The 13,233-nt window shown below is 40.3% G+C and overlaps 1 protein-coding gene across 1 annotated transcript in view; it reads right to left on the bottom strand.

The window, feature by feature from the left end:
• LOC308435388 (putative sperm motility kinase W) overlaps positions 1-13,233 on the bottom strand; it is a gene marked incomplete at both ends in the record, with an annotated part of 69,672 nt that overhangs the window by 2,037 nt on the left and 54,402 nt on the right. The window lies entirely within an intron of this gene.

Genomic DNA, 13,233 nt, shown 5'->3' on the forward strand with positions numbered 1-13,233 from the left:
ATAAGGAGGCCCAATCAAAGTGCAATGATCAAACAGGAAGGAAGCACTGGGACTCAGAGCAGGAAGGGCCCTGGACTCCCCAGTGGGAACAGTTTCTTCTTGCCTCTACTACTTTACCAAAACTCTTCTTCTTGCCTTTGTTCTGGGATCTGTTTCTTTTGTTGCAACCTCCCATTCTTCCTCTGAACTTTGTCTGAAGTTCCTCCTCCTCTTCACTGTTCCTGCCTGTGTTTCTGATAGTTCCTGCATCCACAATGCTGTCCCCTGAAAGCACCATGTCTGCCATCCTGCTTACCTCTGTCATCTAGATATTCTTCCAGAGTTCCTTCCCAATGATGGGTTCCTGGTCCCTGGATCAGGCAGGGCAGGGGCGCACTTTCTGTGTGCTCTCTGCAGAGATTTCTCTGCCCCCTGGCTAGTCGGAACCCCTTCTCCTCAGGCTTGTATCTCTGGGTCTCTGCTGGTCCTCGTCAAGACTCCTCATTCTCTGATGAACAGCTCTGAACCACCATGTCTACCTTAGGCAGTACCAGTGGTTGCCACCAAGACTCGAAAATTGCCATTGAAACACCCTTCAGTGTGATTTCCTTTGGCTTCTTTGTAATGTAGCCATGTACAGACTGGACATCGTGCTTTATGAATGTGTTAGGCAACAGCTCCTTGACCTCCTCCTTTTTATCAGAGAAGATGGGTGTGTGCCATAGATGACCACTGTGCACTCAGATCACATCCCTAATCCTCACTGCCCTCTCTGTCCTGTGACACTTAATCTCCAGGTGTCCACAGTTATGGCTGCTTCCTGAGTCTTCATCCCTATCAGGTCCAGCTGTTTGTGTGCACATTTTGTGTATTTCTTCAAAACATTAAAATCCCATGAGGTCAAGTTTCAGAGAAAAGGCAGTGTTTGCGAGTTGTCTTCAAAAGCTTTCTTATTTGCCACACATAAAATTTCTTCCACCTGATTAGCAAAACCCGTATCCAAATAGTATTACCACAACCTGGGGTTTCGAACATAAATCACCCCCACTATGCACTCCTTCAAAATGACCACCTTAGGTAGTTCCAACCGAAGAACAATTTACTGATAGCTTTTTGCTGATGTCACTGTAGCCTCTGGTCATTTGATTTGCTAGTTCTCTTCTAGGTCCAGGAATAGAACCTGAGGGGCTTGGCTTCACTTCCTCTCTTGTTGCAGACCATGAAGTTTCTCAAAGGAATAGCAAAGGAGAATGTCTTCTTGGTTACTGTACATGGCTAGGCAATTAATTCTTTCCCACTGTACACATGGTGGAGTGTCCTGGCTTGTGAAGGAAATAGGAAGTTCACCCCACAATCTTTAAAAGTCTCTTCAGATAGTGAAAACTTAAAAGAGAGTTCTTTCTTTGTGCCCCATGGGTATTTCCTTTTCTGTCTCACTATTACTTTCTTCACTGGGAGCTTCACTGAGTTTGAGTTTGTTTTAGAATGGCAGAGTCCATTCCTCAGCCTGAGGATTTTCTATCCCACATTTCTATTGGCTTCCTTCCCTTTATTCTTTCCTTTGGTCTCAGGAATGGTTGCCTCTTGATGAGAAAGCTCCTTTGTTTGTATCTCTGGTTTTAGCAGTGGCTGCTTTCTTCCCAAGGGCTCCTTTATCTTCCTGAAAACTTTGCGTTTAGAAGCAGAGTTGTCTTGAGGCTCCACTTTCTACTCCTTTGCCTTCTTGTGTCTGTGTCTGTCTGTGTCTGTGCCTGTGTCTGTGTCTGTGTCTGTTTTGGTGCCTGTGCCTGTGCCTGTTCCTGTGTCTGGGTCTGTGTCTGTGTCTGTGCCTGTGTCTGTGTGTGTCTGTGTCTGTCTTTGTCTCTGTGTGTCTGTGTATATATATTTATGTGTTAACTACATCAAGCCATGAATATGAGAGATTTCTAATTTTTCTGAGGTCTTCTTTGATTTTCTTTTTGAGCAAATTGAAGTTCTTGTCCTAAGGATCTTTTACTTATTTGGTTATTTTTACCCCCAATATATTTTATATATTTCTGACTATTGTGAAATGTGTTGTTTCCCTAGTTTCTCTCTGAACAAATTTCTCATTTGTAGAGAGGAAGGATGCATATTTATTTTAGTTAATTTTATCACGTTGCTGAAGTTCTTTATGGGATATAGAGGTTTTCTGGTAGAATTTTCTAAGTTGCTTATCTATACTATCATATCATTGGCAAATAGTGATACCCTGACTACTTATCTGACAAGTTGTATCCCCTTGATTCCATTTTGTTGTCTTATTGCTCTAGGTAGAAGATTGAGGCCTTTTTGGATAGATACAGGAGAGTGGGTCTTGTTGACTTCTCATTCATCTTATTGGGATTGCTTCATGTATCTCTCCATGTTATTTGATCTTGCCTGTTGCTTTGCTCTATGTTGCTTTTATTATGTTTCAGTTTGTGCTTTCAATTCTCGGTCTTTCTAGTACTTTTAACATGAATGCCTGCAGTATTTTGTCAAATGCATTTTCAGCATCTAGGGAGAGAACCATGTAATTTTTTTCCTTTGGTTCATGTTTGTAGTGGGATAATTTAATATATTTTCATATATTGAATGACTCTTACATCCCTAGGATTAGGGCTAATTGATCGATTATGGTAAATGGTGTGTGAGATGTTTTCTTGGATTGAGTTTGTAAGAATAGTAATGTGTATTATTGGAACAACATTCATAATCAGAATTGGTCTGAAGTTTTCTTCCTTTGTTGGGTCTTTGTGTGGTTTAGGTATCAGAGTAATCATGCTTTCATAGAATGAATTAGGTATTGTTCCTTCTAATTCTACTTTAAGGAATGATTCTATTTTCTGGAATTCTTTTTTATGGAACACGTGGAGTGTTGATGTTAGGTCTTTCTTGTAGGACTGGTAGAATTCTGCTCTAAAGCCATCTCTGTTGGGCTTTTTGAGTTGGGATGTTTTTAATACCTTCTTCTATTCCTTAGGGGATATGGGACTGTTTATATAGCTTATCTGCTCTTGATTTAACTTTGGAACTTGCAGTCGTGAAAATAATATATTTCATCTAGATTTTCCAATTTTGTTTAGTACAGACTTTTGTTTTAGGATCTGATGATGTATTTGAATTTTCTGGGTTTCTTGTGTTACTCTTTTCATTTCTGATTTTGTTAATTTGGATACCTTCTTTGGGTCCTTAAGTTAGGCTAGGGATTTATCTCTCTTGTTGTTCTCAAAGAAACAGTTTTTGGTTTTGTTGATTCTTTCTTTCATTCTCTTTGTTGCTATTTGGTTGGTTCTGGCCCTGTGTTTGACTATTTCCTGGCATCTACTACTCTTGTGTGTGTTAGCTTCCTTTTGTTCAAGAGTTTTCAGATGTGCTGTTAAATTGCTAGCTTAAGATCTCTCTGATTTCTTTACCAAGGTACATAGTTCTATTAATTTTCCTCTTAGCCCTGTTTTCATTATGTCCCATAAGTGTAGGTATGGTGGTTCATCAGTTTCATTAAATTTCAGTAAGTCTATAATTTCTTTCATTATTTTTTCTCTGGCCAATTTACCACAGAGTAGAGAGTTGTTCCGTTTCCATAGATATGTGGGTTTTTCTGGTATTTTCATTATTGTTGATATCTAGTATTTGTCAGTGGTGATCTCATAGGATGCACTGGACTGTTTCAATAAACTTGTATTGTTTGAGGCTTGTTTTGTGACCAATCATATGGTCAATTTTTAAACAGAAACCATGGCCAGATAAGAGGGAGATATTTCTTTTGGTTTTAGGTTGAAGTGTCTACTTGTTAAATCTACTCGGTTCATGACCTCTCTTAGTTTCATGGTATCTCTGTTTAATTTCTGTATCAAAGTCCTGGACATTAATGAGAGTGAGGTATTTAAGTCTCCCAGTATTATTGTGTGAGATTCAATGTGTGTTTTGACCTTCAGTAAAGTTTCTTTTATGAGTGTGGAATACTTTGTTTTGGGGCATCAATGTTCAGGGAGTGTTTTTTTCTTTCTTTTTTTCTCTTTTTTTTTTTAATGTCTCTCTCCAGACTCCCATGCTAAAGATGTACGAAGTATGTAGTCAGAGCCTAAATAGTTATTTTTGTGAAGAAGTTCCTGACACAACTCTCTCCACAGTATAGTGCTGTTCATCAATAGATTCTCTTGAAGCAGGGTAGGACCATCTAGAGAAAGGGCTCCTGGAAAGATCATTTCTGTTAGTGGAGATGATCTTATTTTGGTTTCCAGATCTCCTGTCCCAGGATTAATCATCACTGGTCATTCCAGCTTTAGGATGACCTACTGCCCTCCACTGGTTGTCATTCTTGCTTGCACTTTCATGAATAGCTTAAAAAAGAGTCATAGACACAGCCAGAGAGAGTCAGAAAGAGAACGAGAGGGAGAACTAAATATAATGTTTTGGAAACAAAGGAATAGACATTTAGTGTAAAGTTCTGTAAATAAGCACTTTATATATTTTTAATTTTATGCCAATCTGTGTGGCATGGTGAGAAATCACACTGTCCCATGAGATTCTATGGAGCAAACTAGGTGAAAGACCCTCATCTAGAGGACCTTTACCTGAGGAGACCCCAGGACCCAAGAACCAGCTGAGACCACTGGATGCAAGTCACAAGAGGGTTTATTGCTCTTACATGGGTGTCCGTGTGCGACAGCCTATCGGAGGACTGGTGCGCCGGACAAAGGGACAGTTTTCTTTTCATAGGGCTTGTGGGGCAGATGTGAGGGACAGAAGCAGAAGCGTAGCTACAGGGTTCTAATTGGTTAGTTTAAATGTGGTCAAGGAGTGAGTCTAAGGACACGGTTCCAAAGACACTGCTCCTGGTGTCAGCTGGGGCTGCGGTTTTTCTGAGAATAGCTGCTTTGGGCTTCTCTGAGAGCAGTTGCCTTATAGGGCTTATTTGGGGGCTTTCTGTTCTCTGTCTGTTGCAAGCTGGCTGCCCATCAGTATCTTGTTTGGCCACCTGGGTCCATGACCTGGCCCGCCCTGTGTGCACAGCCTTGAAGAAATGGCGTTATTGTTGCTAAGCGGGGGTCTTTCATAGGGGCTACATTTCATCCACTGAACAAGCATTTGTCCATGCAGGAAGAATATATTTAATCAAAATGGACAGAGATAACCGATAAGTTAATCTTGAATTTCAATTTATTCCTATAAGATGATATGGGTGTGCTAGCAAGACAATGCAGTTGAAAGACAGGATGCTCTTTCACAGGACTCACATGGTGGTTCCAGGCCCTACATTGTGGCTAACAACATCTTTAATCTCCAGGTCCAGTGGATGAAGACATTCCTCTATTGTCCTCACATACCAAGGGCTGGAATGGCTTGCCATCATGTAGGCAAGGAAAACACTCATTGATGCCAAGTGAAAATTAAAAAAAAAATTAAAAAGTAAAGAAAAAACATAAGTTCCTGCCTTAATGGGCAGGAATAAAAGAAACATTGACTACTAGAAAGCAAACAGGTTAAGAGGAGGACATGTCAGTCCTATGGCTTTTTCCTGGGTACTCCCCTTCTTATCCACATTACCTCTCACCTACAGAAAAATCTAACAAAGATCAATTAGTGCTTGTAGAACTCTTGACCTCAAGACCTGCTTTAGTGCCAGTCCTGACTTCCTTTGGTGATGAACAGTGATATGGAAGTGTAAGCTGAATAAACCCCCTTCTTCCCCAACTTGCTTCTTGGTCATGATGTTTGTGCAGGTGATAAACCCTGACTAAGACAATATGTTCAAAGGAGCCAATCATAGGTCTTCCACAAGAGCAATGAGAGCTCTTAACCACATAGTCATTTCCCCAACCCTGTTTTCTTTCTTTTTTTTCTTTGAAAATATATGCACATGTATATATGGTGAGTTTATTCCTTCTGTATCTTACTCTCTTCTTTATTATGAACATATTTTCTGTTCTTTTACAACTTTATTTTACAAATCAAAGACAAATGTACAGATTTTAAGCATTTATGCATAAAAGTATGAGAATACATTTTTGTCTGTACTTGATTTTTTTTAAAGATTTGATAGGATGCATTACAATCTTAGTAATTACAATGAGCATAAAGTACCTGTAAAACCAGATGTAACCTGGAAATAGTCAAAGTTTTCCCGGTGTGTAAAGATTAAGCATAAAGGTTTTTCCTCTTCTTTTTTTTCCTTTAATTTCATATAGTCTGTGGGTTATTTCTGGGGTGTTCAGAGCTTTCTGGGGTTAGTATCTAATTATCAGTGACTGCATATTATGTTACTTCTTTTGTGACTGGGTTACCTCATTCAGGATGATGTTCTCTAGATGCATCCATTTTCATAAGAATTTCACATTTTCAAACCATTGGTCCCGATTTTCTTCATAGACAATTTTATTGGATATTTTATGTCTTTACAGTACAAATGTTATCCCCTTTCCCTGTTCTCTTATCCTGTCCCCTGGAGGCTCATTGTAACCCCCTCACATGCTTCTGTAAAAGTGCTCCCAATCCCAGTCACACAATCCCACCTCAACCACACTGGCAAAAAGGTGCCTTCACAGACAGGACCATGGGCTTCTTCTTCTATTGGTGCCAGTCAATGCCATCTTATGCTAAATATGTCACTTGATCCATGGATCCCTCCATGTGTACTCATTGGTTTGTTGTTTGGTACATGGGAGCTCTGGGGGTGGGTCTAGTTAGTTGATACTGTTTTTTTTTTTTTTTTTTTTTTTTTTTTTATGGGGCTGTAAATCGCTTCAGCTACTTCAGTCCTTTCTCTAACCTTTCTCTAATTCCTCCATTAGGTCTCCTTGTACAATTCAATGATTAACTGCAATCATCCTTATCCCTGGAGACATACCTATCAGGCTTCTATCATCAAGCATGTCTTGACTTCAACAATAGTGACTGATTTTGGTGGCTGCATATAGGATAGATCTCGAGATGTAGCAGTCTCAGTGTGACCTTTCTTTCAGGCCCTGCTCCCATTTTGGTCAATGTCATTCATCCTGTGAGTATTTCTTCTCTCTTCTGAAAGGGACTGATGGATCCACATTTTGGTCTTTCTTCTTCTTGAGCTTCATATGGTATGGGAATTGTTTCTTGGGTATCCCAAGCTTTTGAACTAATATTTATTAATTGGTGAGTACATACCATGGATGTTCATTTGTGAATGGGGTACCTCACTCAGGATGATGTTTTCTAGTTCCATCCATTTTCCTAAGAATTTCATGTAGTCATAGTTTTTAAGAGCTGAGTAGTATTCCATTGTGCAAATGTACCATATTTTCTGTCTTTATTCCTGTTGAATAACATCTGGGTTCTTTCCACCTTCTGGTTATTATAAATAAGGCTTCTGTGATTGTAGTGGAGATCATAATCTTGTTAAACGTTTCTGCATCTTTTGGGTATATTTCCAGGAGTGGTATAGTTGGATCCTCATGTAGTACTATGGCCAAATTTCTGAGGAACCACCAGAGGGATTTCCAGAGTGCTTGTAGCAGCTTCAAATTTAACCAGCAATTATGGAGTATTCATCTTTCTCCACATCATTGCTAGCATCTGCTGTCACCTGATTTTTTTTTCATCTTAATTATTCTGACTGGAGTGAAGTGGAATCTCAGTGTTGTTTTCATTTGCATTTCCCTGATGACTAGGAATGTTGAATCATCCTTAGGTGCTTCTCAGCCATTTTTTATTCCTCAGTTGAAAATTTTTTGTTTACCTCTGCATCCCATTTCTACTAGGATTATTTTGTTCCCTGAAATCTAATTTCTTGAGTTCTTTGTATATATTAGATATTAGCCTCGATTGGGTGAAGGATTGGTGAAGACCCTTTCCCAATCTGTTGATTGCTGTTTTGTTTTATTGACATTCTTTGCCTTACAGAAGTGATGCAATTTTATGAGGTCCAATTTCTTAATTCTTGATTTTATAGGATAAGCCATTGGTATTCAGTTAATGGAATCCTCCCCCATGTTCATGTGTTTCAGGGTCTTGCCCAATTTCTTTTTATCAGTTTTAGTGTATCTTCTTTATGTGGAAGTCTTCTACCCACTTGAACTTGAAATTTGGATGAGGATAGTTGCATTCTTCTACATGCTGACCTTCAGTTAAACAGCACCATTTATTGAAAATGCTTTCCTTTGGATGATTTTAACTCCTTTGTCTAAAATCCACTGACTATATGTATGTGGATTCATTTCTGGACCTTCAACACTATTCCACGGATCTTCCTGCCTGTTTGTGTATCAAGATCATGCACTTTTTATTATGTGGATCCTTTCAGTCCATGAGCATGGAAGATCTTTTCTTCTTCTGAGATCTTCGTCAATTTCTTTCTTCAGACACTTGAAGTTCTTGTCATACAGATCTTTCCTTGCTTTGTTAGAGCCACAACAAAGTACTTTATACTAATAGGGACAAATGTACAGGGCAAGTTTCTGATTTCCTCTTCCCACTCATGTGTTGGAGCTCTTCCTAGCTTATTTCTTTTCTGAGCTATAGTAAACAGTGCAGCAATGAGCCTGTATGACTGAGTATCCCTGCTTCATATTGATGGATCAACCAGCAGTCCCATTTTACTTGTTCTGAGGAAGTTTCCTCTTTTACACGGGAGTCACTGATGATTGCGAGTCACTACTTGTGTGCTGATACTGCAACCCAGGTCGTTGGCATGAGCAGACAGTATTTTTCACTCTTGAGGTGTCTCTCAAATTCTTACAATGTAGGGTTCATGGATGGCCTGATGCATGACTTGGATCTTTAGTCAACATTTGGTTAGGAGCTAAACTCAGGTATTTTATTAGAACAATGATAGCTCTTAAAAACTTAACCATTTCTTTTGCCCACAAATGTTCAGAAAAGGTTTTGCACGTGAATATTGTGGAATATATTTCTTTTTTACCTCACTCACCTCCCTTTGTCACCCACTTCCCATCACATTGGTTCCATTGTCTCCATATTACACAAGATTACGTCACCTTTATGTATGTATGATGACTTAATATGTTCATATAGAATTCAGGACTGTGGCTAGTTTGATATACTTAATGTGATTTTCCATGACTGCTTCCATTGTCCAGATAATGACTTCTGCTAATCCCATCTTGTATGTGTACTATATTTCATTTGTCCACAGCTCTGGAGATGGGTGTCTGGTTTCAATTGTTTGGTGTCATACTTCGTAGTGTAGTGAGCAATGATATGCAATACCTACCTCTGTGCTATGTTGGCATCCATTATATACCATAGAGTAGTACAGCTAGGTCATATTGACAATCTGTGTGTTCTGAGAAACCTGCATCCTGATTCACACAGTCACTAGACCAGCTCACATTAGCATTACCAGTGTCTAAGGCCCTGTTGTCTACCACATTACCAGCATTCATTGTTCTGTTTTCTTAGTAAACAATAATTTGGTTAATATTTAAAAGTTCAAAGGGCATGTCTCAAACATATTCATCTCCCCTTCTTCCAAGTGTTACCAAAAATGCATTGGCATTCCTACCCAACATCCTCTGTTTTGTGACATAACCAGAGGGGGTTCTTGAATTCCAGTCCCAGCATGACAAATATGTTTCTGGTGGGCTGTGCCTTTACTAATTTCTCCTCTCTTGTTAAATCCTTACATTCCATTCTTTAGTTTAGCAACCAATTCCATTAGCTTATTTCACTCTGTCTTCTTTCTGAGGCTCCTACCCAGGTCCAGTTATCATAGAATTGAACTTCAGCAATCAGAATCCGCTTTTAACTCACCTATTTGCCATGCCCAGTAACAACAATCCAGTGTATTCTACCCATTGTAATCTTTTCCTGTTGAAAATCTGAGATATTGATTATTTGCTGCTTTGCCTGAGTGAGTCAGAAATTAGCCACTTTAAATCAACAGTGAAAAACATGCGTGTTTAAGTGTGCATTTGTGGTCTCAGTTTAATCCTGTTCCTGTAGTGAGCATTCTCTATTCCTCCTGTGTGTTGTTCCCTTCAAAACATTCCCTGTGAATATGCAAAACATAAATCTACCCACTGCATATAGGAAACAAAGAACATAGTATAGATACCACAAAGTCTAGCTTTGTGATGCAATGACAATTATTCCAAGGAATATGGAGTGGAAGGTGACTCAATGGAAGAGAGAATCAAAGACAGAATCATCATCAAAGCTAGTCCCTGAATGGGTTACAAGCTTACTAAAGCTGGGAACTTGGAGCACACTTCACAGTCTGAGAGTAGCTTAATAGGTAGATGAGTACCTGTTACAAGTAGCAGTTTGTTTAAACTTTTTCCAGGCAGCATGGCAAGAGGTGGTCTGGTTTCAGTTGTCTTTGTTCCTTGGTGTGTGAGAGAGACTCTGAGGGCTTTGGGTTGATTACATCCTGAAAAGAAGAGATCTAAAGAATCTGGTCAGTTTCAGGAACTTCCTGGAGCTATTTGGCATTGTTTCCCTTCCAGGTTAATTCACTGCAGAAAAGAATATTTCAATCTCTCAGGCAAAGGATACAGAAGACACATACCTGATACCACTCAACTCTGACAAGTTGTGTGGTCTTCCTCTTCAGCACCCTTTCCTATACTTCTCCTCTTCATATTCATATTCTTCCTCTCCCTCACCTTCCTGTTAGTTCCTCCTCCTGCTCCTTTCCTCATTCCTTACCTCCTCATCATGTTTCTTCTTGTCTTTCTCTCAGGTCCATATTTTATTACCCAATAAACCTAAGTCATGAAGTCTGGGTTGGGGATCATTGCCCTCTCAGGGATTGCATCAAAGAAAAGACTTTCCCTTTCCTATCCCCTGTCAAGTGCCAGCCATTTCTCACCTTGTAATTGGATTTCTTGTCCAAGTCCTCAGTTCCCTATTCATGAGATTCTTCCTGGTGAGCTTGCTTAGCTCTCATGCATGCTGTAACCATCACTGTGTGTTTCTACTTCTAACAACTTGGTGGTGTCCTTGATGTTAACTACAACTGTGGCATTTACAGTCTTTCTAGCTCTCATCCCAAAGATGTCTGAGCTTTATCCTGGTTGACATTATAATATTTTGGTGTATGTCTCTCTCTCTTTGTGTGTGTGTGTGTGTGTGTGTGTGTGTGTGTGTGTGTTTGCATGTGTGTGAGTGTGTGAGTGAGTGAGTGAGTGAATGTCCCTCCACATGCCACAATCCTCCTAACTTCCATTCCTCCCTGGTCCATTCTTCACCCTCACCCACGTTCTTCAATCTCAGGTTCAGTATTTTTCTGTGGAAGCTGTAGTATGTCACCATTTGCTCCACACATTTTTGCCTGCACATTTTCATTATGATGCCTGTTTGGCATTGTATGCTATTTCAGCTAAACTGCCAACACTGGAATTTCAATGGGACTCTTCTCTGGTATCTTATTGTCATGGAGATTATCTATATTATATAAATCCTGGAGTTCTGGACGTGTAGAACTGGCCACTTCATGTACTACAGTAGTTCACCAATGATCTAGATATTGGTGTGGGACAATTCAAATGCCTGGATCTGTGCATGAGAATTTTCTGAGTTTGTCATGTTGTGAGCTCTAGCCCCCTTCAATGGCAGTGCCTATGCAGTATTCCTTGCAAAGAGGGAGAGCTCTACCCTACTGCCTATGTGAGGTGCCAGTCCCAGTGTTTCAAGTATTGCAGTTAAGGAGGACATGGATGTTCCTTGACAGTGACCACAGGGCCATCTCTCCTGCCTGCCATAGATGTCAGTGGATGAATGAGCAGAGAGGGGTCTCTCCCTCATCTTTACTATTGCATAGTATACAAGAAGCAAGACCCTTGGGGGCTGCTCATACACAATCTTTATGTACAGGGCTAGCTCTGATGAACTTCCCGAGCACGATCCGGGGCCTGAACTCCCCAGTGTTGTAGGAAGTGAGTGGCAGGGGCAGCTCTCTTGCTCTAGTCACACCAGAATCAAGTCTTGTCCTTGCCATAGGTGGTGAGGTACAAGGACTGAGCAGGGTGTCTATTTCTTTTCCACAGCACTAGATTGGCAACAGGTGGCAGCGCCACCTCTCCCACACTTTCTCTGACTGAGGGCACACACTCTCCCCAACTGTGAATATGGTTTATCATTGGAGCTCTTGCAGATGGCTATAAAGAATGCCACAAGGCACTCTTGTGCAGTACCTGACATACCCCATGGGGAGTTTTCCTGGACAGCATGCATATGATGATTCTTTTTAGCAGGAAAATCTCCAGACCTTGTTTGAAACAGATTGTCCTTGTTTTGCAGTCAGATACCCCACTGATGATTTTGAACCTTATGACTAGGCTAAACCAGCTATACTGACCAGTTTTTCTCTTTTGAAGAGTAGCTTTCTTGTGCAAGACCACTCATACTTGCCCAGAACACAGCTAACTTAAAGTTGCCCTTTTTCTCAGGGGTCTTACTAACTTTGGATAGTCATATCGCTCAGGAAAAAACAAAACTTGTACCTGGTTTTAGCCCCACTTGGTAACACTGACATTCCTCCCTCCTGCATGGTGAGTTCTGCTTCCCAACTATGACTTTTTGGTATTTGTCTTGTTTTAAACCAGAGAGTGAAGCCGCAAAAAAAGAGTGTATTTTCACCATTCCCCAGGCTTGTTTTTAACCTGGATTTATGCCCAATACTTACCAGGATTATGAGGCCCCAGAAAATGTTTGTCCAGATCAAAATAGAATTTTTGGGGGGCTCAAAATGTTGCTTTTATTGTGAGGTTGGCCTCAGCTCTTGGGAATGAATCTTCAAAGGTTTAAACAGTTTGAGCATCTAAGTAGGTCCTGAAAACTGGAGATTGTTCAAAAGGTTTAAAACAACCATGAGTGTGAAAGAGAAAAGCAAAGAAATAATAAAATAGACCTCAGATTGAGAAGCCATAGATACCAGGCAAGAAATAGGACAGATGGATGACTGGTCCTATGACACTGACACTACAGAGGGTGTAATTGCTTGTTGAGTGGGCCTTTCTCTGTAGCAACAGCGATGGATTTACAATGCTCAAATAATCAGGCACTTTTTTTGGAATAGCAGCATATCTAGTACTGTTAACTTTGGCCTAGCCAGCCTGCTGCCAGACATTAACTTGACAGAGCCTCTTTGAGAGGACAGAGGAACTGTGGCCATCAAATTCCCTCAACCTAGATGGGGAGACATAAGGCAGTGTCTTTGTGATGCTGCACTGGGTGCAGACAAGTTGTCTAGCCATGAAGCATTCTGGGGGAAAGATACATTCTACCTTCTTCCCCAGGGCATGTCACTTAAGTTCT

Source organism: Micromys minutus (genome assembly GCF_963924665.1).
Source record: "Micromys minutus genome assembly, contig: SUPER_22_unloc_1, whole genome shotgun sequence".
NCBI classification, from domain to species: Eukaryota; Metazoa; Chordata; class Mammalia; order Rodentia; family Muridae; genus Micromys; species Micromys minutus.